The sequence below is a fragment of the Palaemon carinicauda genome, chromosome 1 (assembly GCF_036898095.1).
Source record: "Palaemon carinicauda isolate YSFRI2023 chromosome 1, ASM3689809v2, whole genome shotgun sequence".
Lineage (NCBI taxonomy): Eukaryota > Metazoa > Arthropoda > Malacostraca > Decapoda > Palaemonidae > Palaemon > Palaemon carinicauda.
In genome coordinates, this window is record NC_090725.1 from 72,078,141 (window position 1) to 72,095,936 (window position 17,796).

The window sequence follows — 17,796 nt, forward strand, 5'->3', positions numbered from 1 at the left end:
TATTACTTTCGGCGTAGCTGAAATGACGAGCCATTAATTTTCAACGCGGGTTTATTACCCACACCTCTAGTTAGCGGGGGTAGGGGAGGGTAGCTTGCTACCCTGCCCTCTCACACACCGTGCTTGAGCTCACTTTGCTTGGAGGTAGGACTTCAAGGGGGACAAGGCTGGTGGGCAAGTTTGGTTAAATAGCTAAGGTTTGTATAGTTAGGAAAAATACAAATTACAGGTATCTACGAATTTCTCATTTGTTCCGTAACTGGAATACAAACCATGCTATTTAATAGGGGTGACTCACCCATTAGGATGGGTGGATGTCCCAGCCAGCCTGGCTTTTGGCTTTGCCCGGGGACTCCTTATTTGAGTGTGTAAGCACTCAAGAAATAAGGAGTCCCTGCACCTCGCTAAAACCTTGCTACGCAAGGTCTGCGGGCTACGCAAGCTGTGTGTGAAAGTATGAAGAAGTTTGACTCGTCCTAGAAAGTTGTTCTGAAGTTCTTTAGATGGAAACTTGTAGACTAGGACTTTCCCAGTACCACCTCGTCAGGGTGTGGGGACGTAACAGTATTAATATTAATACTAGGAACACAAGGGAGCATGGTTTACCTGCAGTAGTTTGAGGTCAGCTATGCAGAGAACCCAGGATGCTGCTTTCCCCAAGAGAGGGGATGATAAAGAAAAGACTAAGGGCCAGTCAAACCTTTTCATTCATGCAGACTAAAACCAGGTAACAAGGCCCTCAACCTTCTGCTATTTGTCCAATAAGGAGCTTGAGGTTTTAAACCAGCTGTTGTGCAGCCACCACACGACCGATAGAGAACGTATCAAGTCTTCTGTAGGTCACATCTTGCAGGTAGTGGAATGTGAACGTTGTTTGCCGTTCCACACCCCAGCTTGAAGAACCTGCGTCACTGAAAATTTCTTTAGAAGGCCAGGGACGTAGTTATGTCCCAGACATCATGTGCTCTGGGGGCAACGTGACGGAGGAGGGTCTGGATTCAGTGCCAGATCAATGACCCTGCGAATCCATGCAGAGATAGTGTTCTTGGTGACCCTCCTCTTAGTCCTTCCTGTGCTGACGAATAGTGCTGGCACACAAGGACGGGCTGCGGCTCTTCTTTTGAGGTACAGCCTCAAGCTACTTACTGGGCATAGTAAGATGGTCTGGGTCATCTGTTACAGTAAGGAGACTAGAAATCCGGAAGGAGTTGAATCGAGGATCAGCTACTCCTGAATTCTGAGTCTTAGCAATAAACTCAGGGACGAAGCTGAACGTTATCTCCCCCCATCCCCTTGAATGGGTGATGTCATACGAGAGACCATGAAGTTCGCTGACTCGCTTGGCCGAGGCCAAAGCTAGCAGGAACACCGTCTTCCAGGTTAGGTGGCAATCTGATGCCGCCTGGCGTAATGGTTCATAGGGAGGTCTCTTAAGAGAGCTGAGAACTCGAACCACGTTCCATGAGGGAGGTCTCACTTCCGACAGAGGACAGGTAAGTTCATAACTCCGTATGAGTAGAGAAAGTTCTAGCAATAAGGAAATGTCCATTCCTTTCAGCCTGAAGGCGAGGCTTGAGGCTGGGCGATAGCTTTTCACTGCTGAGACTGAAAAGCTCATTTCTGCACGCAAATACACGAGGAACTCCGCTATTGCTGGAATAGTGGCATCGAGTGGAGAGATACCCCTTCCACGACACCAACCACAGAAGACTTTCCACTCTGCCTGGTAGACTGCTGCTGAAGACTTTCGTAGGTGTCCAGACATCCTGATTGCAACTTGTTGCGAAAATCCTCTCTCAGAGAGGAGATGCTGGATCGTCTCCAGGCGTGAAGCCGTAGTGAACCTACGGCTTTGTGGAAGATGTTGGCATGTGGTTGTTTGAATAGATTGTGTCGTGGAGGGAGTTCTCTCGGTAGCTCCGTTAGGAGTTGCAGAAGGTCCGGAAACCATTCTGCGTGATGCCATAGCGGAGCTATGAGGGTCATTGAAAGATTGACCGATGTTCTGGTCTTCTTGAGTACCCTCCTCATCAGACAGAACGAGGGAAAGGCGTAAACGTCTATGTTGTCCCACTGTTGTTGGAAAGCATCTTACCAGAGCGCCTTGAGGTCTGGGACTGGGGAACAGTACAGCGGGAGCCTGAAGTTCAGGGCTGTTGCAAAGAGATCCACAGTCGGAGAACCCCACAAAGTCAGGACTTTGTTGGCTACTAGATGATCCAAAGACCACTCGGTACTCACTATCTGAGATGCTCTGCTCAGGTTGTCGGCGAGCACATTCCTCTTGCCCGGAATGAAGCGTGCCGATAGTGGTATCGGGTGGATTTTGGCCCATCTCAGTATCTCTATTGCTAGATGGGATAGTTGCTGCGAAAAAGTACCTCCTTGTTTGTTGATGTAGGCCACTACTGTGGTGTTGTCGCTCATCACCACCACAGAGTGACTTGCCAGGCACTGTTGGAACTGTTGAAGGGGTAGGAAGATAGCCTTCATCTCTAGGAGATTTATGTGGAGGTAATTTTCTGACTCTGACCAGAGGCCTGAGGTCGTGTGGTGCAGTACGTGGGCCCCCCATCCTTTTTTTGAAGCATCCGAAAACAGCATCAAATCCAGGGGGAGGACGAGAAGATCCACTCCTTTTCGTAGGTTCTCGTCTTCCACCCGCCACTGGAGATCCGTCAGTTCCGCAGGTCCCATGGGGATCTGGATGTCTGGGGAGTCATACGCTTGATTCCACCGGGACTTGAGTTGCCACTGGAGGGATCTCATCTTGAGGTGACCATTGGGAACTAGGCAGGCCAGCGATGAAAGGTGACCAAGGAGAACCACGATTGAGCTGGATGTTCTTCTCATCTGAGAAAAGATCTTGCGACCTTCCTCAGCCTTGCTATCCTGTCGTCTGATGGGAAGGCTTTGTGGAGAGTGGTGTCTATAATCATGATTAAGTATACCAGTCTTTGAGTGGGAAGCAGTGAAGACTTCTCGAGATTTACCATGATCCCCAGATCTTGGCAAAGTCCAAGAAGTTTGTCTCGGTGTTGAAGAAGGGTTGACACCGAGTCTACTAGGATTAACCAGTCGTCCAGATAACGGAGGAGACAGATGCCAGTCCTGTGTGCCCAAGATGATACTAGGATGAACACTCTGGTGAAGACTTGTGGTGCTGTGGAAAGACTGAAGTACATCACCTTGAACTAGTACATTCTGTTGTCTAGGCTGAATCTTAAGTACTTCCTTGAAGACGGATGGACTGGGATCTGGAAGTATGCGTCCTTTAAGTCCAGTGTGCACATGAAGTCTTGCGGTCTTACAGCTAGTCTGACCGTGTCCGACGTCTCCATGCTGAACAGTTTGTTTGACAAACTTGTTCAGGGCTGAGAAGTCGATGACTGGTCTCCAGCCTCCAGACGCCTTCTTTATAAGAAAGAGTCGACTGAAGAAGCCTGGGGATCCGTCGAGGGCCTCTTGGAGAGCGCCCTTCTTCAACAGGGTCTGGACTTCTGCCCGAAGGGCTTGCCCCTTTGCCGATCCCATGGCAAGGGAGTTCAATGACACTGAATTCGTCGTCAGGAGAGGTAGAGATGTTGTGAACGGGACGCGATATCCAAGACTGATCACAGAGATTGTCCAGGAATCGGCCCCAAGTTGCTTCCACCTGTTTGAGCAACTTTGTAGGCATCCCCCCCACTGATTGAAATGCAGGGGGACTGCTCATCCTAGCGTTTGCGGCCTCGGCTGCTCTCTCTAGGATTCTTGCCTCCCCTGGAGGACTTTTGCCTTTCCTTTCTTTGACAGGAAAGGGCTTAAACACCAAGGTCTTCGCTGCTGTTGTCGTCATAGTGGTCTTGACTGGACGGGACTGCTGTGGTGCTGGAGGCTTATAGGGCTTGGATGTTAAACCCCTATGAAGGAGGGAGTCTTGATGAGACTTCCTCCACCTCTCAGCGGCATGTTCCACATCCTTAGGCTCGAACAGGACGGATCCCTCTAGGGAGGAATGTCTGAGCCTATTGATCCCGGCGCTAGGGACCTTCTGATGGAATCTCTCAGCTACTGCATCCCGACGTTTCAGGATGGTATTTGCCCACAAGGTTGAGACTTGGTGGGCCAGAAACTAGATCATGCGAGTACCTGAGAGAAGGAAGGTTTCCATAGCCTTCCTGGTACGTTCCTTGGAAAAGTCCTCAGAACGTATCAGGATACCTCAGGTCCCCAACCAGATATTGAGCCACGAATTGGCTTGCATAGCACACTTTGCAACTTTCTCCTGGTTGAGGATCTCGGTTGCCAAGAATGAGACCTGCCGGTTGGAGAGTCTCTCAAGAGGGACTCCCCTGGTTAGCTCTTCCAACAAGTGGTGAAGAGAAAGAGCTAAACAAGGCTCCTCTAAGATCTCGAAGTACATCCTCTGCTGTACGTGAGGAGGTGGGAGGAGGTTATTGGTGGCACCGGAACGGTTGGAGGAGGACATCTCGGAGAGCTGTTGTGAGATCTTGTCCCTGGTACTCTTAACCCCTTGAGACCAGGGCAGGGCTGCACTGGGCTTTGAGGGTTTTTAAGTACCAAAGACGCGGTCTAAGACAGTGTCTTTGCCCTCTCGAAGAGCGATCTCTGGGTCGAAAAACCCGTTGAGAGCCCTCATTAGAGTCAGAACTTGCCCAAACGCATGTTCTGACTCTTGCTGGTGTCCTCCTGCTGTAGGACTTGCAGCGAAGTCTCCTTCTATCCCCAAAGGCTCTTCTTGGGGAGTCGCGGCCATTCCCTGAGTGGCTGGTTGGCTCCATCCATGTCCTAGTAGAGGACTTAGGCAATGTTTTGGAGTCTTTAGATTCCTTCCTGGGAAGGATATAAGACCCCATCATTGACGAGGGTGGCATGTTCCTTCCAATCCCCGACTGAGTAGACCCCTCGGCACGAAGAGAGGTTTCCTCCATTGCTGCGATGGGGGAAAGTCTCTTCTTGCGTAATTCCCTTGGAGACGGGAAATCTTCATCCGAAAGGGAAGGAGAGATAGTCTGAGGAATAGAAGGAAACTGCCTCGAAGGTCTACGTGGAGTCAGTTTTGCCCTTGGGGAAGTGACCGCGTCTAGAACTCCTCTTTTTCTCTTCGAAGGGGTAGAAGCAGCCATGGTTCTGTGTCCCAATTTAGAGAAGACAGGCTTGAAAGCCTGAGCTACGGCTCTGATTAGGGCATCGGACCAGGGCTGTTGGCTGACAGATGCGCTGTCAGACATACCCTTTGAAGGGAAAGAGATTGAAGGATCCCTGGGAGTCATTATCATTGGTGGATTCGCCACTGGTAGCTTTGGGATCCTGGACCCCTCTGGAAGTTTCCCTTCTCCCACAATGCGCGGTGGTATGCGCTTGCGGGGAGGGGAATGAGGCGATGGCAACCTTGCCGTACGTCGTTTAGTAGTCTCGCGCGCGGGAGGATATCGACGCTCCCGCGAGGGAGGATATTGACGCTGCCGCGAGGGAGGATATTGACGCTCCCGCGAGGGAGCATATTGGGGCTCGCGCACGGGAGAATATCGAGGCTCGCACGCGGGAGACTGGTGGCGCGCGCAGGATTATCACATTGAGTGCGCGGCCGCGCGGGAGAGTGTTCGCGCGCGTGTAGGAGAAAGTTCCCTAGCGCGCGGACGCACGGGAGTGCGGGAGAATGTTGGCGCGCATCCCTTGGAGAGGATGGGCGAGCATGCGCAGGGCACACGCGCGTATCCTTGTGGATGTGCATGAGAAAAAGCTGGCGCGTTGGTACTGGTTGGCGCGTGGGAGAAGGCAGCATTGCTGACTTCCCGGAAGTCCTGCTATCTGTTGACAGTTGGCGTGCAGCATGGTGCGCAGGAGAGTTAAATGTTGGGCGCGCATGCGCGCGGGAGAGCGCTGGCGTGCAGGAGAGCGCCATTACGCAGTAGGTTGATGGCGCGTAGGCGAGTGTTGGCGCGCAGATGGGCGCGGGCACGTAGGAGACTGTTGGCGCGTACGAGCAGGGTGTGTGGGCGCAGTTTGCGCAGGAGAACGTGGGCGCACATACCGCGTGATGGAGTTATGCTCCTGTTGGAGCGTATGCACGTGTTGGCGCGTACGCTCTTGATACGCTGTGTTAGGGTTATGGTGAATATCTGCGCGTAGTGATGGGGCCTGACGAGCTACTAAAGAGCGCTCGTCAGGTCTCGTGGGCGCGTATGTTGTTGGCGCACAACAGCGTGCTTGGGTGGAACCTTGTTAGGCTCATGTAGAAACGGCGACGGCAGGACGGCAGGTCTGTCGGGTAGAAGGTCGACGTGTTCTTTAAAAGGACGACCTTCCACCGAAGGAGATCACGAACGATCTGCAGAGAGGTCCAGGACTAATGCAGGAGCAGTATTGGATGATTGGTCTAGAGGCTCCTCTGCGGGGGACTGCATCGAAGATGTTGAATCAAAGAGGTGCCTCCTCACTGCAGGTGAAGGAAGGCCTCTGTGGCGAAGAGAAAGGCGAGCCTTCCGACGAATGCGCCCTCTGGGGGCTGTTGGATCAGCAAGCTGGCCTTCTGCAGCCCTCCGAAGAGGAGTCTCTGTAAGTGAACTCCCCCGAGAGGAAGAAACACTAGCAGGAAAGACTGACGATGGACTTAGTTTCCCCCTCGTACGTTGCACAGGAACGGGAGAAACTAAGCCGTCAGCTACCGTAGAGTTTGGAGTGGAAGAGGTAATGGGTGATACCGCATTGGATACCTCTGACACCACAACGTCGACAAGAGACAGAGGATCAACCTCTGACGGTGACGACGATTGCTTGACAGCAGCACCCAATCGGATGTAGTTAAGCAAAACCTCCTTGGAGGGCAAACCTGTAAGCTCCAAGGAGGACCAAAGCTGAAATAGAGAGGTTAGTGACATATCCTCTCCCGGGGGGAGAAGTGGAGCTGCTTAGCTAGGGGCAGCAACGTCATCTCTCAAGCCCCGAGGTTGGAACAAAACATCGGTCTACGCTACCACTCGACAGTCTCTCAAAAGAGACCGACCGAGTGGGAGCTTTGGAGGAGGTTTGGACAACGGAAGAAGAGGCCTTGGGTTTTTCTCCTTTCGAAGCAACCTTTGAAGGAGAAATATCCCGTTTGGACTTCTTCTTCCGTCGTCTCGAAAACCTTTCCCACTGGGAGGCAGACCACTCCCTACACTCACTACATTTGTTGTTACTATTACACCGTTGGCCCCTACAAGAAGGACAAAGGGTGTGAGGATCAGTCTCGACCGCCGACATGAATGTTCCGTAGGGGCGGTCGGGAAACCCAAGGCAGGTGCGCATGATCTCAGAGGCCAAATTCACATATACAGACCTAAAAAAAGAAAAGAACAAAAGCAATTAAATGGCTGCCCATATGACGGCGAGGAAGAGAGTGGACACGACCGACCACCATCCAAGCCAAGAGCAAAGTAAGCTTAAGCACAGGTGTGTGAGGGGGGGGTGGGGGGTGGGGGGGGGTAGCAAGCTACCCTCCCCTACCCGCGCTAACTAGCAGTGTGGGTAGTAAACCCTCGTTAAAAATTAATGGCTCGGCATTTCAGCTACGCCGAAAGTAATACCTCTATTAAATAGCGTGGTTTGTATTCCAGTTACGGAACAAAGACAAAAATTAACGACAATAGTGTCAGTTTTCATCAACTATACATTAGTGGTTTCGGTAAAATGATAATCAATTCAGATTAGTATCCAATGAAAATGTAAGTTTTGACTGCTCGGGTAAGTATCTTATCCAAATACATATCTTTATTATATCAAAAAATGTGATTTGTGCTATTACATATAATTTATGAAGAAATTTGCATTGCAGTACTTTATTCTATGTTTTATTAAGTACAGTACAGTATGACATGCCAAAGTGTATTACACATTCTAGCTCGTAAGATACAAAAATGATCAGTCAATCTATGATATACTGTACTACAAGAAATCAAAAGATATCCCTTAATAATAAAAAACACACATTACACTTACTTACATGCAAAGAATATCAATATTTGGATACAATGCTTTGACAAAATTTGTAATGCCATCTGTGTGAATATCAAAAAATATTTATGCTAAATTGCATAAGTATTATTCAAGGTATTTTTGTTAAATTAGTAACCGTTAGAATGGCATAACATGACAAATTCGTAGATAATTTTTATTTTTCCCAACGATGCAAACCTAGCTATTTACATGGGGTAATTACTTCGGCGCAGCCGATGACGAGCCATAAAGTTTTAACGAGGGTTTCCTAACCCACCGCTAGTTAGCGGGGGGGGGGGGGGGGGGGTAGCTTGCTACCCCTCCACCCTCACACACACTGGTGATTCGGCCACTTTACTTAGAGGTAGGACTTATCTTGGGGGACAGGGCTGGCGGGCACATAACTGTAAATAGCTAGGTTTGTATCGTTAGGAATAATACAAATTATCTACAAATTTGTCATTTGTTCCCTAACTGAATACAAACCACGCTATTTACATGGGGTGACTCAACCCTTAGGAAGGGAGGTAAGTCCCCTTCCATACTGGCTTTGGCTTGCCCGGGGTCCCCGACCCTGAGTTCATAATGCAACTCCAGGGACTGCTGCGGCCTACGTAAGCTGTGTGTGAAGGTGAGCAGTGACACGTCCTAGGAAGTTGACCTGGAGTCCTTAATAAGGAAATCTAGGCTAGGACAACCCAATACCACCTCGTCAGGGTATGGGGACATGACAGTATTATAAGCTAATACTAGGAACACAAGGAAGCATGGCTTACCTGCAGAGGTTCGAGGTCAGCTGTGCAAAGAACCAGGATGCTGTTTTTCTCCAAGGGGGGAGAGGATGAAGAAAAGAAAAGGGCCAGACAGATCTTTTCATTCACACAGACTAAAACCGGGTAACAATGCCCTCAACCCTCTGCTACTTGTCCAATTAGGAGCCTGAGGTTAGACCAGCTGTTGTGCAGCCACCACAGGGCCAATAGAAAACGTATCGAGCCTCCTGTGGGTCACGTCTTGCAGGTAGTGGGCCGTGAAGATAGTCTGATGCTTCCAGACCCCGGCTTGCAGGACTGGCGTCACAGAAAAGTTCTTCTTGAAGGCCAGGGACGCAGCTACGCCCCTGACATCGTGCGCCCTAGGGCGTCGTGACGGGGGAGGGTCAGAACTCAAGGCCAGGTGGATTACCTTACGGATCCAGGCCGAGATTGTGTTCTTGGTGACCCTCTTCTTCGTTGGCCCGGTGCTAACAAACAAGGCTCGCACCTAGGGCCGGACTGCAGCTGTTCTCTTCAGATACAACCTCAGACTCCTAACTGGGCACAGTAGATGATCTGGGTCATTTGTTACAGAACAAAGACTCGAGACCTGGAAAGAGTCGAACCTAGGGTCCTGCACTCCCGGGTTCTGAGTCTTGGCAACAAACTCAGGGACGAAGCTGAACGTCACCTCCCCCCATCCCCTTGAATGGGCGACGTCGTATGAGAGACCAAGTAGCTCGCCAACTTGCTTGGCCAAGGCCAAAGCTAGCAGGAACACCGTCTTCCAGGTAAGGTGGCGATCCGAAGCCTGGCGTAATGGTTCGTAGTGAGGCCTCTTAAGAGACCTGAGGACTCGAACCACGTTCCAGGGAGGAGGTTTCACTTCCGACTGAGGGCAGGTAAGTTCATAACTTCATATGAGCAGGGACAGTTCCAGCGAGGCGGAAATGTCCATTCCTTTGAGCCTGAAGGCAAGACTTAAGGCTGAGCGATAGCCTTTCACTGCTGAGACTGAAAGGCGCATTTCTTCCCGCAGATACACAAGGAACTCCGCTATTGCTGGTAGAGTGGCATCGAGGGGAGAGATACCCCTTCCACGACACCAACCACAGAAAACTCGCCACTTCGCCTGATAGACTCCTGCGGATGACCGGCGCAGGTGACCAGACATCCTTTCCGCAACTTGTTGCGAAAAGCCTCTCTCTTTGAGGAGATGCTCGATAGTCTCCAGGCGTGAAGTCGAAGCGAAGCTACGGCTTTGTGGAAGATGTTGGAGTGTGGTTGTTTGAGTAGCTCGCGACGTGGAGGGAGTTCCCTCGGGATCTCCGTGAGGAGCAGTAGAAGGTCTGGAAACCACTCCGCGTGATGCCACAGCGGAGCTATCAAAGTCATCGAGAGATTGACCGATATTCTGGTCTTGTTGAGGACCCTCCGCATCAGACAGAATGGGGGAAAGGCGTACAGGTCGACGTTGTCCCACCGTTGTTGGAAGGCATCCTGCCAGAGAGCCTTGGGGTCCGGGACTGGGGAGCAGTACAGCGGAAGCTTGGTGTTCAACGCCGTAGCGAACAGATCCACAGTCGGGGAACCCCACAAAGTCAAGACTTTGTTGGCTATCAGAGGATCCAAAGACCACTCGGTACTCACTATCTGCGTCGTTCAGCTCAGACTGTCGGCGAGCACATTCCTCTTGCCTGGAATGAAGTGAGCTGTAAGTGATATCGAGTAGACCTCGGACCATCTCAGGATCTCTACTGCAAGATGGGATAGTAGTTCCGAAAAGGTACCTCCCTGCTTGTTGATGTAAGCCACTACCGTGGTGTTGTCGCTCATCACCACCACGGAGTGACCCGCCAGGACTTGATGGAACTTTTGAAGGCCCAGAAAGACGGCCTTCATCTCCAGCAGGTTTATGTGAAGGTACTTTTCTGATTCTGACCACAGGCCGGAGGCCCTGTGGTTCAGCACGTGGGCCCCCCACCCTTTGTTTGACGCGTCCGAAAACAACATCAAATCTGGGGGGGAGACGAGAAGATCCACTCCCTTTCGTAGATTCTCTTCCGCCACCCACCATTCCAAGTCTGATCGTTCCGCCGATCCCATTGGGATCAAGATGTCCGGGGAGTCGAGACCTTGACTCTATCGGGACTTCAGCCGCCACTGAAGGGATCTCATCCTGAGGCGACTGCTGGGAACGAGGCGGGTTAGAGAGGAAAGGTGACCGAGGAGATGAAGCCACGATTGGGCTGGGAGTTCTTCTCGAGTGAGGAAAGGTCTTGCGACCTTCCTCAGCCTGGAAATCCTTTCGTCTGATGGGAAGGCTTTGTGGAGATTGGTGTCTATGATCATACCTAGATAAACCAGCCTCTGAGAGGGCTGCAGAGAAGACTTCTCGAGGTTTACCACGATCCCCAGATCCCTGCAAACCTCGAGGAGCTTGTCTCGGTGGTGGAGAAGGGAAACCTCCGAGTCTGCCAAGACCAGCCAGTCGTCCAGGTAACGAAGGAGACGGATGCCGGTCCTGTGCGCCCATGAAGAGATGATGGTGAAGACTCTGGTGAACACCTGAGGTGCTGTGGAGAGACTGAAACACAACACCTTGAACTGGTAGATCTTGTGATCTAGGCAAAATCTTAGGTAATTCCTTGAAGACGGATGGATTGGAATCTGGAAGTACGCGTCCTTCAGATCCAGAGTGCACATGAAATCCCGCGGTCTCACTGCAAGTCTGACCGTGTCTGCCGTCTCCATCCTGAACGGAGTCTGCTTGACGAACCCGTTCAGTGTCGAGAGATCGATGACTGGTCTCCAGCCTCCAGACGCCTTTTTCACAAGAAAGAGTCGGCTGTAGAAGCCTGGGGACCCGTCCACGACCTCTTGGAGCGCGTTCTTCTCCAACATGGTCCGGACTTTGGCCCGCAGGGCCTGCCCTTTTGCCGACCCCATGGCAAGAGAGCTCAGCGACACTGGATCCGCTGTCAGGGGAGGTAGAGATGCCGTGAACGGGACGCGATACCCTTGAGAGATCACAGAGATCGTCCAGGCATCCGCCCCGAGTTGCTGCCACCTTGCTGCGCAACTCTGAAGGCATCCCCCACTGGTGGACATGCAGGGGGATTGCCACCCCTAGCGTTTCCGGCCTCGGCCGGTACCTCTAGGGTTCTTGTTCCCCCTGGAGGACTTCTTGCCCCTTCTGCCCTTGGCAGGAAAGGGCTTAGACACCTTGGGCTTCGCTGTAACGGCTGTCTTCTTTGTGTCCTTGGCAGGGCGGGGCTGCTGTACTACCGGAGGCTTGTAGGGCCTTGATGTTAGGGCTCTATGGATGAGGGAATCCTGATTGGACTGCCTCCACCTCTTGGCAGTACGCTCCACGTCCTTGGGCTCGAACAGACTCTTGCTGAGGACAGAAGAGTGTCTGAACCTACTAGCCTCGGCGCTGGGGACCTTCCGATGAAACCTCTCCGCCACTGCGTCCCGACGCTTGAGGATCGTGTTGGCCCACAAGCTGGTAACCTGGTGGGACAGGAACTCGATGGTCCGAGTGCCCGAGAGGAGGAAGGTCTCCAGAGCTTTCCTGGTGCTTTCCTTGGACAGATCCTCGGACCGCACCAGAATGCCCAGAGAACCCAGCCAGAAGTCTAGCCATGAAGTGGCCTGCATGGCACACTTAATGACCTTCTCATGACTCTGGATCTCAGTGGCCGAAAAGGACACGTGCCGGTTGGAGTCTCTCAAGAGAGACTCCCCCAGTGAGGGCTTCCACGGAATGGTGCAGGGGAAGACTCAAAGAAGGCTCCTCAAGGATCTCAAAATATCTCCTCTGACAGACTCGAGGAGGAGGGAGGAGCTTATACCCGGCACTCGACCTGCTTGAGGAGGCAAGCTCCGCAAGTTGTCCTTCGATCTTCTCTCTGGCACTCTTCATCCCCCGAGACCAGGGCAAAGCTGCACTGGCCCTGGAGGGCCTATGAGAGCCAAAGATACCATCCAGGACTGTGTCCTGCCCATCACGAGGAGGGACCTCAGGATCTGGGATCCCATTGAGACTCCTCATGAGAGACAGAACTTGCCAGAATGCATGTTCCGATTCTTGGCGCTCGCCTCCTGATGGACTCGCAGCGAAGTCTCCAGACACCAAGGGCTCTTCCTGGGGGACGCGTGAATATCCTCGACTGGCCTAGGCTGCTCCTGTCTGATCCTGGCCGATGATTTAGGAACAGTCTTAAGAGTCCTTAGATTCCCTCCTGGGAGGGATACATGACTCCAAAAGCGAAGGTGGCAGGTCCTTCTCCACCTCAAGACGAGAGGACCTCTCGAGAGGAGGACGAACTTCCTCCATTGGTGCGATGGGGAGGACATCCTCTCCGACCGACTACCCTGAGGAGGGGTATTCCTCCTCCGCAGGGGAAGGCGAGAAGGACTGAGGAGGAGTAGGAACCTTGCCTAAGGATTTGCGAGGAGAATCGCGACCCGAGTCAGAGGCGGCAGGCTTCATAGCCCGTACAAGAGCACTGGCAGACACTCCCTCTGGAGGGAAGGGGACCGATGGATCCCTAGGAGGAGTACACAAACGAGGGTTCGCCTCCTGGGCTGCAAAAGAAGAATCCCTAGATATATCTGGGGAGCGGCCCCCCTCTGGCGAGCGCGCTGGTCTGCGCTTACGGAGGGGGGAGCGAAACAAGGAAGAATCCGCCTGGCGGCGGTCACGTTGGGGCTCGTGACTCGGGCCCTGCACAGGGTCGCGCGCGTTAGCGTAACGCGAGGCTGGAATATCGCGAGCGCGAACCCAATCGCACGCGCTCGCGCTTGCGCGCCCGCGAGATGCTAGAAGATCGCGCGCGCGCACCCTCGTGGGCGGGGGCGGCCGCAAAGCGATGACGCGCAGATGAACCAATGGCGCGGACATGTCTTGGAGAGCGAGCCGGAATAAGGTCGCGAGAGCGTGATGGTGAAGGAGTCGGTGTACGACGATCAGGAACCGCCCGAATGCGCGGGCGCGCAGAGACCTGGTGGGAGCCGGAAGGGCGCGATATGACAGGGGCGCCTGTGCGCGTGTCTGGAAGAACTCGCCGCGAAGGCGATGGAATTATAGCAGAATCCCGAGGGACCTGTGGGTGACGGTCGGGAGGGATCACCCTATTCGCTTGTGAGTTTGTTAACTGCGCTGGCGATTGTTGGAGCGCATAGCGCGCATCTGGAACAGGCTGTTTCGGAGGCCGCGGGTTGCGAATGGCATGAGGAACGCTCACAGTCGCCTTGAACACAGACACAGGGCGCGTAGCTGGGACTGGGCGCGACAGATGGGTGTCGTGCGCGATATTATGGGCAGCAGACTCGCGCTATTCCAGAGGAGGCTGTGAGTGCCTGTGCGCTAACTTAGCCAACCCCGGAGCTACGTGTTGAGTTAGCGCGCCACGCGATCGTGTTGGAGAACGCACGAAAGCTGGAACAATATCCGCGCGTGAAAGCGCATCGCGAGCCTCTTTAACAGCGCGCGATGGAGAGCGCATCGCGGATGGAATCGCGCGTTGCGATCTTCCCGCGTCGGGAGCTACGAGTCCGAAGGAACCTGTGGGCGCCTGTGCGTCGACTCTGGAACCTTTTGGACCGCACGAAGAGTGACAGGAATCGGGGGCGATCGCGCGTCGCACTTTCCCCCTATAGGACGCGACGAGTCCACGAGAACCTGTCGGACCGCGCGCGATGGTGATACAGGAACAGGGGGTGAACGCGCGCCACGTTTTTCCCAAAAGGGCGCAGCGAGTCTGTAGGAACCTGTGGGCGCCTGTGCGCCGACTCAGGCACCTTTGGAATCGCGCGCGATGTAACAGGAACTGGGGGGCGTGGAAGTGCTGGTAAAGGTGGGCGCGCGGGCGCCTTTGAGCGCTTGCGCGCTGCATCAGGAACAGTTGACGATGGGCGTGGGCGTGCAGGGGAACCCTGGCGCGTAACAGGATCAGAGGCGCGAACGCCTACAGGTGAGCGCCGAAGCGCTTTGTCAGCAACAACAGGAACAACAGCAACGGGCGCAGGCAGAGCCTTACGCTTAGAGACGAGAGGCGCAGTTTTGCGCTCAAGTCCCTGAGACCCCGAAGGGCCAGGAGACTGCGCAATGGCAGACTCGGGGCGCGTAAAGCGCATCAGCAGCCTTCGAAGATGATGGTTGAGGAGACCCTTGTCCCGAAGGACGACCATCCTCCAAAGGGGAACGCGAACGATCCCCGGAGAGGTCTAGGGTGGTAACTGGCCCGACAGGAGAGCGGCGAGTCGTCTCCTCCGCAGAGGATTGTGGGGACGATGAGCCAAAGAGGCGCCTCCTAACCCCCTTAAAGGGAGAAGGAAGACCTCTACGGCGAAGGGGAGGGCGAGCCTTCCGCCTTATATGCCCACGAGGGGCCGTGGGATCAGCAAGCTGACCATCGACGGGCCTCCGAAGAGGCGTCTCTACCAGAGAAGTCCCTCGAGAGGGAATCTCAGTGGAAGGAGAGACCGTAGGACTCCGCTCTTCCCTCGAAGTGTGTTCGGAGGGAGAGACAGAGCCTTCAGCTACCTCAGTCACAACAGGTGTTTGGACAGATCCATGGGATGTTTCCGAAACAACTACGTCAACTACAGACAGAGGATCTATTTCCGTTTGACCATGTCAAACAAGGCTGCCTTGGAGGGCGAACCCTGTAGCCCCAAGGAAGCCCAAAGCTGTAAAAGATCCTTGTTAGACATAACGACCTCCTCCGAGGGGGGAGGGGCAGCCGCCTCGCTATGGTAGGCAGCGGCCTCTCCCTCACCACGGGATCGGTCAATATCAATATCAATATTACGGTCTACGCTACCGTTCGCCGGCCCCTCGGAAGAGGCCGCCCGAGCGGGAGCTTCGGAGTAGGAATGGGCGGCGGGAGAAGAAGACCTAGGATTTTCTCGCCCCCGAGAACTTTCGGAAGGAGAACGATCCCGTTTAGCCTTCTTCTTAAGTCGCCGGGCAAACCTCTCCCACTGGGAGGTAGACCACTCCCTACACTCAATACACAAATTAGCACTATCACACCGTTGGCCCCTACACTGCGGGCATAAGGAGTGTGGATCCGTCTCCACGGCCGACATAATGGTTCCACAAGGGCGGCCGGAAAGACCAGGGCAAGTGCGCATGATGATAATAGAGACCAACTTCACACACAAACACTGTAAGAAAAAGCAAACAAAATTATGGCAGTCATAGAGAGGAGAGCGCTGACAGGTCTGTCGTCTCTCCGAGCCAAAAGTAAAGTGGCCGAATCACCGGTGTGTGTGAGGGTGGAGGGGTAGCAAGCTACCCCTTCCCCCCCGCTAACTAGCGGTGGGGTGGGAAACCCTCGTTAAAACTTTATGGCTCGTCATCGGCTGCGCCGAAGTAATTACCCCATGTAAATAGCGTGGTTTGTATTCAGTTAGGGAACAATGTAAAAGTGGGAAAGAAAGGGTGTGGAAATATAAAAAATATTTGTTCTGAATAACATCTTGGGATAACAACTGTTCCTTATCTAAACAGCTCACTAAGACTGCCTCCATAATTTCATAAGTTCTAAATCATCAAGTTGGAAAATAAGTTTATATAGAGAAAATTAACCAGGTAATGAAAAAGATCTTTAATCAAGCACACTAGCATTCATATTTAAGGGAAACGGTTTACTTTATAAACAGATAGCATAAAGAAAAATCTTAAAAGAATAATTTATTATTCTTTGGGGTTAACGTGATGTGTGGTCCCCAAGGACTTTCTCATGAAAGGCTAGAACAGGGAATCCACGATGACATAAATACCAAAGAAATATTGTCTCCCCTAATCTAGGGTCAGCGAATCAACATGTAGAAGTACAGACAAAGCATGTAAAAGAGAGATTTTTTACTTTAGGTGCTAATGAACTCGCCATAGCACCTCCAAAACTGGAAACCGTCTGCTATGGATAACATCATTACTACGTCATCATCACATAGACCAAAGAACCAATGGTACAGCTGAGGAGGTCTACCAGCACATAAACTTCCACCTAGACACCATCTATCTTTTAGTAATCGAAAAATCAATATCTTTGTTAGTAGGAATCCCTTTTTGGTTACCATTTTCATTTTGAATAGCGTTAACATGAATTGGCTATGACAAATTTTTAAACTACTGTAATTTGTATTTTTCTAACTATACAAACCTGAATCCTTTACTATAGGAGATAGATAACAGCAAAGCTAGAACACAGAAATTGAAACTTATAATGAGGTATAAAAAACAACAGACAGGTGGTTTACCTGTAAGTAGCAGGGAGTCCATTGGCCCCCACCTTTTTGCTCAATGTCAACTCACTTGGATAGCATCAGGGACTTAATAGGGGGTTGGTGGTGGAAGGTAAGTTTGAGTAAAGGATCTATGTTTGCATAGTTAGGAAAAAAACAAATAACTTTTAATTTGTTTTGCTTCTACACAAATACGAACCACTCTCCTTTACTATAGGAGACTCATCCTTAGGTGGGAGGAAATTCCCATTTCAACTAGGAACTCAATACTGGGATACTGAAAGATTAAGAGTTCCTTACACATCATGAACTCATGAACCAGAGGAAAATTTCAGTGGGTATCACTATGCCTGCCTTTAAAAGTTGTACTCAAGCCAGATAAATTCTGTATTATAACCCAGGCAAAGAAGAGGGTTCATCGACACGTTTGGTTATGTCACATTACCCCTCATAAGGATTGTGGGATAAAGACCCTCCTTGTTCAAGTTGAAGGTCGGCATCGAGCGCTACCTGTGAAACGTAGCTGAGGCTAATTTCTGGATTTACCCCGAAGGGATACCCCAACTGGAACACCCGAAGGACCCCAGTATGCCACTGCTCTCATTCCTACACCTGAGCATGAATAACTCAGAAGTGGAACTAGAGTGTGTTGCAGAGGCTGTACCACTCTTGGCAGGGACCTCGTCTTCGTAAGGGAGAGGTTGTAGTCAGCGTGCTGATCAAGAGCTGCCACAGACACAGGACTGTGACGGAGCAGGTACAAAGGATTCCACAGGAACAAATGGCTCAGCTCTTTTAC

At 52.1% G+C, this 17,796-nt stretch overlaps 1 protein-coding gene across 1 annotated transcript in view; it reads right to left on the bottom strand.

Annotated features, from left to right (window-relative positions):
* LOC137648877 (uncharacterized) overlaps positions 1–17,796 on the bottom strand; it is a 139,317-nt gene that overhangs the window by 88,361 nt on the left and 33,160 nt on the right. The window lies entirely within an intron of this gene.